This window comes from Oncorhynchus keta, unplaced genomic scaffold (genome assembly GCF_023373465.1).
Source record: "Oncorhynchus keta strain PuntledgeMale-10-30-2019 unplaced genomic scaffold, Oket_V2 Un_contig_1204_pilon_pilon, whole genome shotgun sequence".
NCBI classification, from domain to species: Eukaryota; Metazoa; Chordata; class Actinopteri; order Salmoniformes; family Salmonidae; genus Oncorhynchus; species Oncorhynchus keta.
Genome location: NW_026277744.1, coordinates 406,629 through 421,658, shown reverse-complemented (window position 1 = coordinate 421,658; position 15,030 = coordinate 406,629). Strand labels below are relative to the sequence as shown.

At 48.5% G+C, this 15,030-nt stretch overlaps 1 protein-coding gene across 7 annotated transcripts in view; it reads left to right on the top strand.

The window, feature by feature from the left end:
- Positions 1-15,030, top strand: part of add3a (adducin 3 (gamma) a) — a 196,149-nt gene that overhangs the window by 60,870 nt on the left and 120,249 nt on the right. The gene's annotated exons all lie outside the window — the stretch shown is intronic.

The window sequence follows — 15,030 nt, the reverse complement described above, 5'->3', positions numbered from 1 at the left end:
TTCCACTGTATTCATATGTTCCTATACCCACATAACCTTCCACTGTATTCACATGTTCCTATACCCACATAACCTTCCACTGTATTCATATGTTCCTATACCCACATAACCTTCCACTGTATTCACATGTTCCTATACCCACATAACCTTCCACTGTATTCATATGTTCCTATACCCACATAACCTTCCACTGTATTCACATGTTCCTATACCCACATAACCTTCCACTGTATTCACATGTTCCTATACCCACATAACCTTCCACTGTATTCACATGTTCCTATACCCACATAACCTTCCACTGTATTCATATGTTCCTATACCCACATAACCTTCCACTGTATTCATATGTTCCTATACCCACATAACCTTCCACTGTATTCACATGTTCCTATACCCACATAACCTTCCACTGTATTCACATGTTCCTATACCCACATAACCTTCCACTGTATTCATGTTCCTATACCCACATAACCTTCCACTGTATTCACATGTTCCTATACCCACATAACCTTCCACTGTATTCATATGTTCCTATACCCACATAACCTTCCACTGTATTCACATGTTCCTATACCCACATAACCTTCCACTGTATTCACATGTTCCTATACCCACATAACCTTCCACTGTATTCACATGTTCCTATACCCACATAACCTTCCACTGTATTCACATGTTCCTATACCCACATAACCTTCCACTGTATTCATATGTTCCTATACCCACATAACCTTCCACTGTATTCACATGTTCCTATACCCACATAACCTTCCACTGTATTCATATGTTCCTATACCCACATAACCTTCCACTGTATTCACATGTTCCTATACCCACATAACCTTCCACTGTATTCACATGTTCCTATACCCACATAACCTTCCACTGTATTCACATGTTCCTATACCCACATAACCTTCCACTGTATTCACATGTTCCTATACCCACATAACCTTCCACTGTATTCACATGTTCCTATACCCACATAACCTTCCACTGTATTCACATGTTCCTATACCCACATAACCTTCCACTGTATTCACATGTTCCTATACCCACATAACCTTCCACTGTATTCACATGTTCCTATACCCACATAACCTTCCACTGTATTCATATGTTCCTATACCCACATAACCTTCCACTGTATTCACATGTTCCTATACCCACATAACCTTCCACTGTATTCACATGTTCCTATACCCACATAACCTTCCACTGTATTCACATGTTCCTATACCCACATAACCTTCCACTGTATTCACATGTTCCTATACCCACATAACCTTCCACTGTATTCACATGTTCCTATACCCACATAACCTTCCACTGTATTCACATGTTCCTATACCCACATAACCTTCCACTGTATTCACATGTTCCTATACCCACATAACCTTCCACTGTATTCACATGTTCCTATACCCACATAACCTTCCACTGTATTCACATGTTCCTATACCCACATAACCTTCCACTGTATTCATATGTTCCTATACCCACATAACCTTCCACTGTATTCATATGTTCCTATACCCACATAACCTTCCACTGTATTCACATGTTCCTATACCCACATAACCTTCCACTGTATTCACATGTTCCTATACCCACATAACCTTCCACTGTATTCACATGTTCCTATACCCACATAACCTTCCACTGTATTCATATGTTCCTATACCCACATAACCTTCCACTGTATTCACATGTTCCTATACCCACATAACCTTCCACTGTATTCACATGTTCCTATACCCACATAACCTTCCACTGTATTCACATGTTCCTATACCCACATAACCTTCCACTGTATTCACATGTTCCTATACCCACATAACCTTCCACTGTATTCATATGTTCCTATACCCACATAACCTTCCACTGTATTCACATGTTCCTATACCCACATAACCTTCCACTGTATTCACATGTTCCTATACCCACATAACCTTCCACTGTATTCACATGTTCCTATACCCACATAACCTTCCACTGTATTCACATGTTCCTATACCCACATAACCTTCCACTGTATTCACATGTTCCTATACCCACATAACCTTCCACTGTATTCACATGTTCCTATACCCACATAACCTTCCACTGTATTCACATGTTCCTATACCCACATAACTTTCCACTGTATTCACATGTTCCTATACCCACATAACCTTCCACTGTATTCACATGTTCCTATACCCACATAACCTTCCACTGTATTCACATGTTCCTATACCCACATAACTTTCCAGTGAACAAATATGAGCTATAATAAGTTGGAATGTGATCCATATCAGGTGTTCTTTTATCCCGGCCCAAATACATGTCACCTGTCCAGTTGTCTCAGCCTCCTTAGCCTCTCTGGGCGGATGGAGGGCCCTGGCTGCCCAAATACATGTCACCTGTCCAGTTGTCTCAGCCTCCTTAGCCTCTCTGGGCGGATGGAGGGCCCTGGCTGCCCAAATACATGTCACCTGTCCAGTTGTCTCAGCCTCCTTAGCCTCTCTGGGCGGATGGAGGGCCCTGGCTGCCCAAATACATGTCACCTGTCCAGTTGTCTCAGCCTCCTTAGCCTCTCTGGGCGGATGGAGGGCCCTGGCTGCCCAAATACATGTCACCTGTCCAGTTGTCTCAGCCTCCTTAGCCTCTCTGGGCGGATGGAGGGCCCTGGCTGCCCAAATACATGTCACCTGTCCAGTTGTCTCAGCCTCCTTAGCCTCTCTGGGCGGATGGAGGGCCCTGGCTGCCCAAATACATGTCACCTGTCCAGTTGTCTCAGCCTCCTTAGCCTCTCTGGGCGGATGGAGGGCCCTGGCTGCCCAAATACATGTCACCTGTCCAGTTGTCTCAGCCTCCTTAGCCTCTCTGGGCGGATGGAGGGCCCTGGCTGCCCAAATACATGTCACCTGTCCAGTTGTCTCAGCCTCCTTAGCCTCTCTGGGCGGATGGAGGGCCCTGGCTGCCCAAATACATGTCACCTGTCCAGTTGTCTCAGCCTCCTTAGCCTCTCTGGGCGGATGGAGGGCCCTGGCTGCCCAAATACATGTCACCTGTCCAGTTGTCTCAGCCTCCTTAGCCTCTCTGGGCGGATGGAGGGCCCTGGCTGCCCAAATACATGTCACCTGTCCAGTTGTCTCAGCCTCCTTAGCCTCTCTGGGCGGATGGAGGGCCCTGGCTGCCCAAATACATGTCACCTGTCCAGTTGTCTCAGCCTCCTTAGCCTCTCTGGGCGGATGGAGGGCCCTGGCTGCCCAAATACATGTCACCTGTCCAGTTGTCTCAGCCTCCTTAGCCTCTCTGGGCGGATGGAGGGCCCTGGCTGCCCAAATACATGTCACCTGTCCAGTTGTCTCAGCCTCCTTAGCCTCTCTGGGCGGATGGAGGGCCCTGGCTGCCCAAATACATGTCACCTGTCCAGTTGTCTCAGCCTCCTTAGCCTCTCTGGGCGGATGGAGGGCCCTGGCTGCCCAAATACATGTCACCTGTCCAGTTGTCTCAGCCTCCTTAGCCTCTCTGGGCGGATGGAGGGCCCTGGCTGCCCAAATACATGTCACCTGTCCAGTTGTCTCAGCCTCCTTAGCCTCTCTGGGCGGATGGAGGGCCCTGGCTGCCCAAATACATGTCACCTGTCCAGTTGTCTCAGCCTCCTTAGCCTCTCTGGGCGGATGGAGGGCCCTGGCTGCCCAAATACATGTCACCTGTCCAGTTGTCTCAGCCTCCTTAGCCTCTCTGGGCGGATGGAGGGCCCTGGCTGCCCAAATACATGTCACCTGTCCAGTTGTCTCAGCCTCCTTAGCCTCTCTGGGCGGATGGAGGGCCCTGGCTGCCCAAATACATGTCACCTGTCCAGTTGTCTCAGCCTCCTTAGCCTCTCTGGGCGGATGGAGGGCCCTGGCTGCCCAAATACATGTCACCTGTCCAGTTGTCTCAGCCTCCTTAGCCTCTCTGGGCGGATGGAGGGCCCTGGCTGCCCAAATACATGTCACCTGTCCAGTTATTCCCCCTCAGGAGACTGGAAATGTTGGCATGGGCTTCTCAGCCTCCTTTCCTCTCTGGGCGGATGGAGGGCCCTGGCTGCCCAAATACATGTCACCTGTCCAGTTGTCTCAGCCTCCTTAGCCTCTCTGGGCGGATGGAGGGCCCACTGCCCAAATACATGTCACCTGTCCAGTTGTCTCAGCCTCCTTAGCCTCACTGGGCATGGAGGGCCCACACACACACATACATGTCACCTGTCCAGTTGTCTCAGCCTCCTTAGCCTCTCTGGGCGGATGGAGGGCCCTGGCTGAAATACACGTGGGTTATTTAGTGTAGAACTGCTACTCTATTGAAAATGTGCAGAAGAAAGTTACTTTGGCACGTCCGGATCGTGACGTAATGCCACCCCCTTTCTCTCTGCTCCCTGTCTTACACTGTGGAGTTGATAGCTTTACATACAAGGAAACACACACACACACACACACACACACACACACACACACACACACACCTACTCCCTAAAGTAGAAACATAGGGACAGGAAGTTGAAGGGACATTCAGAGCCACCAGGGAGAGATACTAGCAGCACAATACTTCACTATCAAGGAACACAATGTTCCCTTCTCTCTGACTCCCTGACTCTATACATGGGGGTTGATGGGGTCAGTGAGTCTCTCCCTGAGTGTATACATGGGGGTTGATGGGGTCAGTGAGTCTCTCCCTGAGTGTATACATGGGGGTTGATGGGGTCAGTGAGTCTTTTTTTGTAATGATTTACATTTTAAAACATTATTAAACTACTAAAATTCATGCCCCCACAGTGGGTTGCAAGAAGTCACACATTCAATAAATTTGCAGATGACACAACAGTGGTAGGCCTGATTACCGACAACGACGAGATCCTATAGGGAGGAGGTCAAAGACCTGGCTGTGTGCTGCCAGGACAACAAACATCACCAACAAACTAACATGGTCCAAGCACACCAAGACAGTCGTGAAGAGGGCACGACAAAACCTATTCCCCCTCAGGAGACTGAAATGATTTGGCATGGGTCCTCAGATCCTCAAAGGCTTCTAAAGCTGCACCATCGAGAGCACTGGTTGCATCACTGCCTGGTATGGCAACTGTTCGGCCTCCGACCACAAGGCACTACAGAGAGTAGTGCGAAGGGCCCAATATGCTGGGGCCAAGCTTCCTGCCATCCAGGACCTCTATACCAGGCAGTGTCAGAGGAAAGTCCTAAAAATTGTCAACGACTCCAGCCAACCTATTCATAAACTGTTCTCTCTGCTACTGCACGGCAAGCAGTACCGGAGCGCCAAGTCTAGATCCAAGAGCCTTCTACCCCCAAGCCACAAGACTCCTGAACATCTAGTCAAATGGCTACCCAGACTATTTGTAGTGCCTCACCCCCTCTTTACACCACTGCTACTCTCTGTTATCATCTATCCATAGTAACTTTAATAACTCCACCTACATGTACATACTACCTCAACTAACCGGGTTCCTCCGCATGTTGACTCTGTACCGGCACCCCCCTGTATAGAGTTACTGTACTGGCACCCCCCTGTATAGAGTTACTGTACCGGCACCCCCCTGTATAGAGTTACTGTACCGGCACCCCCTGTATAGAGTTACTGTACCGGCACCCCCTGTATAGAGTTACTGTACCGGCACCCCCCTGTATAGAGTTACTGTACCGGCACCCCCCTGTATAGAGTTACTGTACCGGCACCCCCCTGTATAGAGTTACTGTACCCTGTACCGGCACCCCCTGTATAGAGTTACTGTACCGGCACCCCCTGTATAGAGTTACTGTACCGGCACCCCCTGTATAGAGTTACTGTACCGTATAGAGTTACTGTACCGGCCCCCCCCCTGTATAGAGTTACTGTACCGGCACCCCCCTGTATAGAGTTACTGTACCGGCACCCCCCTGTATAGAGTTACTGTACCGGCACCCCCCTGTATAGAGTTACTGTACCGGCACCCCCTGTAGAGTTACTGTACCGGCACCCCCTGTATAGAGTTACTGTACCCCCTGTATAGAGTTACTGTACCGGCACCCCCTGTATAGAGTTACTTACCGGCACCCCCTGTATAGAGTTACTGTACCGGCACCCCCTGTACCGCACCCCTGTATAGAGTTACTGTACCGGTATAGAGTTACTGTACCCCCCCCTGTATAGAGTTACTGTACCGGCACCCCCCTGTATAGAGTTACTGTACCGGCACCCCCCTGTATAGAGTTACTGTACCGCACCCCCTGTATAGAGTTACTGTACCGGTATAGAGTTACTGTACCCACCCCTGTATAGAGTTACTGTACCGGCACCCCCCTGTATAGAGTTACTGTACCGGCACCCCCCTGTATAGAGTTACTGTACCGGCACCCCCTGTATAGAGTTACTGTTACCCCCTGTATAGAGTTACTGTACCGGCACCCCCCTGTATAGAGTTACTGTACCGGCACCCCCCTGTATAGAGTTACTGTACCGGCACCCCCCTGTATAGAGTTACTGTACCGGCACCCCCCTGTATAGAGCCTCGCTATTGTTATTTTACTGCTGCTCTTTAATTACTTGTTACTTTTATCTCTTATTCTTATCTGTATTTTTTGAAACTGCATTGTTGGTTTGGGGCTGATAAGTAAGCATTTCACTGTAAGGTCTACCTACACCTGTTGTGTTCGGCGCATGTGACAAATAGTTTGATTTGATGCATCCTATGAGCCATGGTAGTTGGCCATCCTGACAGAGAGTATCTTATAACAGTATCACATCCCTGACTCGTGGGCACACTTTGTGGAGAATTTGAGTTGGATACAACTGAAGAATCAGGGAGAGGACATCTAGATTGACGGCAACTGCAAATCTCTCAGCTTGAGGCGATAATGTAACTATTCTCTTCAAGCACAATATTCAAAACTTATGCCCCAAAACCATGAGAGAACTGCCAATAATAGAAGAGCAAAAAGGAGGCCCAAACAACCTGCTGCAAGGTCCTTTTTATTGCTTTTCAAGGGACCAGTTTAACAAATATTTGAGAACATCTGAGTCAATTTCCGGGTTTGAAAGGATTGCATTAGAGATGCCGTCACTGTGGCAGCGAACGCCATGGAAACCGGATACGTATGACTGATTTACGATTGGCCTAGAGACAGAGCAGGCGGCCAATCCGCATTTTTCTGAGTCCAAATAACACCACGTAATCTAGCCAAACAAGACATTGAGCTAAAACTATAAATTCTACGACAAGCTTCTCAACAGTGACCACTTTTCAACACTTTATCAGACGAATCATGTCTGAACTGATCTTGTATTAGAGCTGGGCCAAATAGACAACTATCCATATTGCGGTAAATTGCCTGAATTGATGCGATAACAGTAAAGTTCATAATGTGAATGTGCACCACAGTTTTCTGTTGTATTGTTCTTTAAACTACTAATTCTAGTTTGTAACCATCAATTGTCCCATTAACCATCACTTATATATTAGCAAACGTATTACATTTCAAACTTCACATTCTAGTGTAGGCTACTTATCCTTAATGAAGGTTATTAGCAAAAAATGCCTGGGGTAAGTGATGAGAATTTTTATTTTATTTTTTATTTTACCTTTATTTTACTAGGCAAGTCAGTTAAGAACAAATTCTTATTTTCAATGACAGCCTTGGAACAGTGGGTTAACTGCCTGTTCAGGGGCAGAATGACAGATTTGTACCTTGTCAGCTTGGGGATTTGAACTTGCAACCTTCCGGTTACTAGTCCAACGCTCTAACCACTAGGCTAGAGCTAATGAGCGATGTCTGAAGCCTGTAGACATGGCCACGTCTGGATGGGTGTGTTGTTCTGCTGTGACGGAGACACGGTGGTTGTGGGAAGGAGACTAGGGGGCCTTGTTGTTGATGAGCACCGACCCACTTTAGTTGCAGTACATCGACAAGCCTGGAAGAACACGGGAGGTGTGTGTGTGTGTGTGTGTGTGTGTGTGTGTGTGTGTGTGTGTGTGTGTGTGTGTGTGTGTGTGTGTGTGTGTGTGTGTGTGTGTGTGTGTGTGTGTGTGTGTGTGTGTGTGTGTGTGTGTGTGTGAGAGAGCGGTTGTGGAGTGGGTGGGCAGTGATGGGAGAGGATACAGGAAGAAGGATATTACTTTACTCTGGTCCTGGCCTTGTGAGTTCCTGGATAACAATGGATATTCCATTTCCACATCTGTACACACACACACACACACACACACACACACACACACACACACACACACACACACACTGGGGACATCTGGGAATCCAGAACCTAGACCCTTAATTTTTTTGGGAGTCAGAAAATGATGACCTCACCAGGGCTTGGAGTGATGTCATGGTTTATATTGACTCTACCTCTCAGAGCTGGTGAACATATGCTGGGGATTACAAGGCCTGCTAATTTCCTCCTCTCTCTCTCTCTGCCTCTTTCTGCCTCTCACTACCTTTCTTTCTCTGTATCGCTTCTTGCCTCTCTCTCTTTCTCCCCCTCTTGCTACCTCTCTGATGCTCCCCTCGTTGTCTCTCTGTCTCTCTTTCTCCCCCTGTTGCTACCTCTCTCTCTGTCTCTCTCTCTCTGTCTCTCTCTCTCTGTCTCTCTCTGTCTCTCGGTCTCTGTCTCTCTCTGTCTCTCTCTGTGTCTCTGTGTCTCTCTCTCTGTGTCTCTCTCTCTCTCTCTGTCTCTCTCTGTCTCTCTCTGTCTCTCTCTGTCTCTCTGTCTCTCTGTCTCTCTCTGTCTCTCTCTCTCTCTGTCTCTCTCTGTCTCTCTCTCTTTCTCTCTCTGTCTCTCTCTGTCTCTCTCTCTCTGTCTCTCTCTCTTTCTCTCTCTCTCCCTCTGTTGCTACATCTCCGATGCTCCCCTCGTTCTCTGTCTCTGTCTCTCTCTGTCTCTCTCTGTCTCTCTCTCTCCGAGACTATTAACTAAAACCTGGAACTCATGTATGATGTGTGAAGTCATACTGGGTTTCTTCCCTTTATAAGTCAAGGGTCACACGCCTCATATCATGGGAATCGCATCAGGGCGGAGCCACACAGATCTCAATGCTGGAACTGAAATATTTGAATGTGGTTAAAATGGTTGAGTTCAGTCGTATGGATCTAGGGATGGGTAGGGAATTCGAAGAGGGATCAACAATTTGATATCAACTACTAGGGAATCTTCTGTTGCTGTCGCCAATTCAACTCAAATCCTCAACCCATAACTTATGCTGGGGCTGCACATCTGTTGAGACTGCTGGAGTGATTGTCTCCCTGGGCTTGAGATGGTCCTGTTTGAATGGTTTTGGAGTTTTGGAGTGCTCCTGTTTTCATATCAGATCTCTGAGGAAATGAAGATGAGGTATGTGGAAGAAAGAATGCAAGTGGCGTGAGAGATTGAATGGATACAAGATGGAGAGATGGAAAAAGATGGAGGGGAACTGAGGTGATATAAAACAAAGTCCTGACCGAGGGATTCAGACTGATGTAGAACATATATTAAATTGAGACAAAGATGTAGAGATGGAAGGATGGGAAGAGAGAGAGAGGATTCCAGAGTGATATTAAACACTGATGTCACTCAGAAAGCTTTTGTGCAGATGAAGAAGGAGACATTGTGTAACGATGTTCGTCTGTTGTTTGAAGAGAGTCAGACCGAAATGCAGCGTGTAGGTTACTCATGACTTTTAATGAAGATAAAGCGGTACATGAAATAACTGGAAATACAAAAACAACAAACGAGTGAAACTAATACAGCCTATCTGGTGACTAACACAGAGACAGGTACAATCACCCACGAAATACAACGCGCACTCAGGCTGCCTAAATACGGTTCCCAATCCGAGACAACGAGAATCAGCTGACTCCAATTAGGAATCGCCTCAGGCAGCCAAGCCTAACTAGACACACCCCTAATAATACACACTCCCAATTAATACAAACCCCAATACGAAATACAACATATGTCACACCCTGGCCTACCCAAACATATAACAAAAACACAAGATACAATGACCAAGGCGTGACACATTGAAGATAGGAAGAGAGGCATATTGGATTGTAGGACTGGGAATTGCCACAATATTACCACGATACTTAGTGCCAATACGATATTTATTGCGAATCTCACGATTCTTCTATGTGTATTGCAATTCGATACTGTGATTTTATAGCGATTTGATGTTCCAAGCACATTGCTCACAATATGTCTGCTGCATGAGAAAACGCACAAATAATATTGCGATATTGTCGAAATTATATGATATACTATCAGAAATAATGTCCCGACTTGTACCCTACCGTTCAAAAGTTTGGGGTCACTTAGAAATGTCCTTGTTTTTGAAAGAAAAGCACTTTTTTTTGTCCATTAAAATAACATCAAATTGATCAGAATTACAGTGTAGACATTGTTAATGTTGTAAATGACTATTGTAGCTGGAAACGGATGATTTTTAATGGAATATCTCCATAGGCGTACAGAGGCCCATTATCAGCAACCATTACTCCTGTGTTCCAATGGCACGTTGTGTTAGCTAATACAAGTTTATAATTTTAAAAGGCTAATTGGGACTCTCCCAACAGCCATAGAGAGGGAGGAGAGAAAGTCATTTTTCATTCAGAGATTTGGATTAAGGCTGTTGTGGATTATAAACACTTTATGCCTTTCCAAAACACACAGACACACACACACACACACACACACACACACACACACACACACACACACACACACACACACACACACACACACACACACACACACACACACACACACACACACACACACACACACACACACACACCGATAAGTTAGCGACCGAGCAACCGTCTGTTCTCATCCACATGTTGAACTAAAAAATAAACTCCCGACTAGAAGTAGTCGATGAGTGGCAGGAAGCCCAACCACATCCAGAGTCTCAGCTGGGTTGATGGCTTTAGCCCATCCATCCATCTTCTGCTGGGGACTTCAGGGGGAGTTGTGTATGGTCCACACCCTAAGGTCTGGCTCTTGTTCTGGGCCACAGCTCTCCAAGAAACCTGCCTCCAGGGTTCCAGGAGCGTGACAGCAGATGGGGTTTTGGAGAGGGAGTGTGTGGATGGGTCTGGGTGGGTGGTGCACGTGCGTGCCTGATGTATCCGTTTCCATTGTCAAAAGCTGGAGACGAGTCCCATAGTGCTAGTGAGGGACCGAAAGGAAAGGAGGATAGAGGGAGCGGGGCTTGGAGGGAGAGAGAGAGGGGCTTGGAGGGAGAGAGGAAAGAGAGAGAGAGGGGCTTGGAGGGAGAGAGGAAAGAGAGAGAGGGGCTTGGAGGGAGAGAGGAAGATTGAGGGGGCTTGGAGGGAGGGGAGAGAGAGGGGCTTGGAGGGAGAGAGGAAGAGAGAGGGGCTTGGAGGGAGAGAGGAAGAGAGAGAGGGGGAGAGAGGAAGAGAGAGGGGGCTTGGAGGGAGGGGGGCTTGGAGGGAGAGAGGAAGAGGGGGGCTTGGAGGGAGAGAGGAAGAGAGAGGGGGCTTGGAGGGAGAGAGAAGGGAGAGAGAGGGGGGGCTTGGAGGAGGGGAGAGAGAGGGAGAGAGAGAGAGAGGGAGAGAGGAGAGAGAGGGGCTTGGAGGAAGAGAGAGAGAGAGAGAGAGGGGGCTTGGAGGGAGAGGAGAGAGAGAGGGGGGCTTGGAGGGAGGGAGAGAGAGAGGGGCTTGGGGAGGGAGGAGAGAGACAGGGGCTTGGAGGGAGGGAAGGCTTGGAGGGAGGGAAGAGAGAGCGAGGGGCTTGGAGGGAGGGAAGAGCGAGAGCGAGGGGCTTGGAGGGAGGGAAGAGAGAGAGAGGGGCTTGGAGGGAGGGAAGAGAGAGAGCGAGGGGCTTGGAGGGAGGAGAGAGAGAGAGGGGCTTGGAGGGAGGGAAGAGAGGGAGGAGAGGGAAGAGAGAGAGAGGGAGAGGAGGAGAGAGAGAGAGAGAGAGAGAGGAGAGAGAGAGAGAGAGAGAGAGAGAGAGAGAGAGAGAGAGAGAGAGAGAGAGAGAGAGAGAGAGAGAGAGAGAGAGAGAGAGAGAGAGAGAGAGAGAGAGAGAGAGAGAGAGAGAGAGAGAGAGACTTGGTATGTGTCGTTGGCCCGTGGTTGTTTTTCCTCCGTATTGTCATTTCCTCTGCAGCTTGAGTTGGAGCTCTGAACAGTCTGAAGGCTGCGAACGGGAACAAACAACACCACAGAGGAGCTGGGAAACCTAAACATTTATTCAGCCTGATGGGTGGTCCCTCTTTTGTTGTGCCCTCTCTTCTGTAGCATGTGAGAGGGTTGGAAACCTAAACATTTATCAGGGGAACCTGATGGTTCCTCTCTCTCCTCTCTGCACTGCAGGCATCTCTAAAGAGTAGCCTGTATACTGTTGACGTTGTTATGAGTCAGTGCATCCTCTATTAAAGAGCACAATAGAATGTTTCAGTGGGGCAACAGGTCTGAGATCAGAGGGTTCTGGTATTTGGTTGGGGCCATCCACTGTACAGGTGTTTGTCTTTTGGATTGACCTTTTCTGTTCAATTTCAAGTGTGGGCCGTGTGTAAATAAATACATGGGAAATCCTATTCACCAGAGCTCTTGAAGTTCATACAGTTATATTGGGTTATCACAGTAAGGTCTATTGGTTATGACATCTCTATGTCCCTGTCTTGTCTGGCGCTAATGACTGTCTTCAGTGGTGTGTGTGTGACAGCAGTCATTCAAGCAATTCATTGCTCTCCATCAACCTTCAACAGAGCCCGTAAAAAAGAATATCTTCTCGCAGGTCATGCCTATATCATGATGTATTTGTGTGTCTCACTTAGTTATGAGTCATCCCCTGGGCTTTCACCTTTGACCTGCTGTCTGGCCTGTCAGCAAAGCTCTCAAACCCTTATAGTCCCTAATCCCCACTACCTATCATCACCCTAGACTAGAGCACTAACCCCTAGCCCTCTAAAGACTAGAGCACTAACCCCTCTAAAGACTAGAGCACAAACACATAGCCCTATAAAGACTGGAGCACTAACCCATACCTCTAAAGACTAGAGCACTGACCCCTCTAAAGACTAGAGCACTAACCCATACCTCTAAAGACTAGAGCACTAACCCCTCCGAAGACTGGAGCACTAACCCCTCCGAAGACTGGAGCACTAACCCCTCCGAAGACTGGAGCACTAACCCCTCCAAAGACTGGAGCACTAACCCCTCCAAAGACTGGAGCACTAACCCCTCCAAAGACTGGAGCACTAACCCCTCCAAAGACTGGAGCACTAACCCCTCCAAAGACTGGAGCACTAACCCCTCCAAAGACTGGAGCACTAACCCCTCCAAAGACTGGAGCACTAACCCCTCCAAAGACTGGAGCACTAACCCCTCCAAAGACTGGAGCACTAACCCCTCTGAAGACTAGAGCACTAACCCATACCTCTAAAGACTAGAGCACTAACCCATACCTCTAAAGACTAGAGCACTAACCCCTCCAAAGACTGGAGCACTAACCCCTCCAAAGACTGGAGCACTAACCCCTCTGAAGACTAGAGCACTAACCCATACCTCTAAAGACTAGAGCACTAACCCCTCTAAAGACTAGAGCACTAACCCCTCCAAAGACTGGAGCACTAACCCCTAGCCCTCTAAAGACTAGAGCACTAACCCCTAGGCCTCTAAAGACTAGAGTACTAACCCCTAGGCCTCTAAAGACCACCCAGAGAGAGAGAGAGAGAGATCTTCTTTCCTCCTCCTTCTGGTCATTACTGATGTTAAGTCATTTAGTGGCCACTGTGTTGACCTGGCAGTATGGTGATGGTGTGTGTTGACTTAGAACAATGAATCTCCTTACTAAGCACTTCTGATACCAGTTATTCATCAAACCTGTATGAAAAGACCATCTGTTCACCGTTTGTCAGTGAAACAACAAGCCTGTTGTGTCTGTCCCTCTGAACTCCTCAGCCTGTTGTCTGTCCCTCTGAACTCCTCAGCCTGTTGTCTGTCTGTCCCTCTGAACTCCTCAGCCTGTTGTCTGTCTGAGCTCCAGCTCTTGGAACACAAGGGAATCATCCACTAGGTGCTGTTGCTGAGCTTGAAGAGCACCTTTCATTCAGGCCCTTTGACTGTCTTTTGATGCTTTTGAAACGTTCCATTCAAGCTTCATTATCGCCTAGAATGAGTTGGCGGCGGCGTCATTGGGAGTCCTGCTTCCGAGCTTTTTCCAAGTTTTGGCAGGAAAAAGCTGAGACAGATGGTTATGGAAGTCATTAACATTCCAGAGGGCGAACACACGCACACACACACACACACACACACACACACACACACACACACACACACACACACACACACACACACGAAGATGTGGACTCTTGTTTATTTTTCCACGTGCTGGGGCGGGACCATGCCCGAATGCTGCACTGTCTGTCCTTCACTGAGAGAGGAGAGGGAGGAGGGGAGGGGGGGTGCGGACACCCCTGTCCTTCACCGAGAGAGGAGAGGGAGGATGGGAGGGAGGGTGCAGACACCCCTGTCCTTCACTGAGAGAGGAGAGGGAGGAGGGGAGGGGGTGCGGACACCCCTGTCCTTCACCGAGAGAGGAGAGGGAGGATGGGAGGGAGGGTGCAGACACCCCTGTCCTTCACTGAGAGAGGAGAGGGAGGAGGGGAGGGGGGGTGCGGACACCCCTGTCCTTCACCGAGAGAGGAGAGGGAGGGGGGGTGCAGACACCCCTGTTCTTCACTGAGAGAGGAGAGGGAGGGGGGGTGCAGACACCCCTGTTCTTCACTAGGAGGGGGCAGGGGGTGCAGACACCCTGTTCTTCACTGGAAGGAGAGAAGAGACATGGGTGAGATGGTGTGTAAGTGACATGGGTGGGGGTGAGATGGTGTGTAGACATGGGTGAGGGGGGGTGAGATGGTGTGTAAGTGAGATGGGTGAGGGGGTGAGATGGTGTAAGTGACATGGGTGAGGGGGGTGAGATGGTGTGTATGTGACATGGGTGAGGGGGGTGAGATGGTGTGTAAGTGACATGGGTGAGGGGGGTGAGATGGTGTGTAAGTGACATGGG